Consider the following 1,210-nt stretch of genomic DNA (forward strand, 5'->3'; position numbering starts at 1 on the left):
TTAAACCATTTGATTGAAATTTTATTTGGTAAGTTTATTTTGACGAATGTATGACGATATATGGCCGGATAGGGAGTCATTAAGTGAAAGAAGTTCATATTACATACATATGTTTAGAATATATTACTGAAATTTAAAATGTAGAATTTAATCCGAATCCACGAAAATCAGTGAACGCGTCAATGCACTCCCAAATGGAAAGCATTGGATCCACCTTTCATAACCAAAAGTATGGACTAGAGGTACTTCTACACTTGTCCGTAGCATTAAAAAAAATGACTACGAAAGCAATACGTAAATTTGAAAACCGAACTAAAGCTACGTTTAATAGCTGCAAAGGAGGTCAAAGGCCCCTCAACAACACTGATCTTAGAGTCGATCGCTGGTGTGGCAACACCGGCGCATATTATTAGCGGTCTGGCATCTTGACCTCTGACTTCGACGCTAAACAAAGATTGTGTTAAAACTAAGTAATAATTAATAAAGAAGCGTACGTCAAGCGTACGGTGGCCAACCCGCCAAAGTGGTGACCCCTACGTTAAAAAACAACCGCAAATGCAAGAGCAGCACTATTTTTTGCGTTCCTCGACCAAAACAAATTTTACGACGCAACAATCATGGCAAACACGGAGGCCACGCTAAATTACTTAAGACAGCAACTACAGCGGCTTCCGAAATTCAATAAATCCAATCCGCAACTTTGGTTCGCGCAACTGGAGCGCCTCGTTAATTTGCACAATGCGGTATGCGACGATCACAAATTTGACTTGGTATCAATACAACTGGAGGGAGACGCCGTTCATGCCTTCGATTGCTGTTAAGACCTTAAAAGAAAAGTCTAGACATTTGAGAGTTGAGTTATAAATTCAAACAAAATTTTATTCTTAAAATCAGAGCCTTACATGTGATTTGACAATGAGGTAGGAGGTACAATTTGGTAGTCTATAATTATCGTTATACCTACGCAGAGGATACACTTTACTGAGGGTGTCTATTTGAGTAAATGCTTACATTGGTTTTATTTTAGGACCGCATTTGTTAAGTGTTTTCTCCACTTGTGTTTTGTTGTCGTATTAATGGGTTACAGATCTCTGTTTACACCAGTGCAGTCATGACTTGTCTACTTCATGTGATTTCTTTAGAATTCGGTGTTGTTACATGAGTGAATGTGTACAATAATCTATTTATGTTTAAACATTCTGCAAGGGGG

This window comes from Drosophila pseudoobscura, chromosome 4 (genome assembly GCF_009870125.1).
Source record: "Drosophila pseudoobscura strain MV-25-SWS-2005 chromosome 4, UCI_Dpse_MV25, whole genome shotgun sequence".
In the NCBI taxonomy this organism is placed as follows: domain Eukaryota; kingdom Metazoa; phylum Arthropoda; class Insecta; order Diptera; family Drosophilidae; genus Drosophila; species Drosophila pseudoobscura.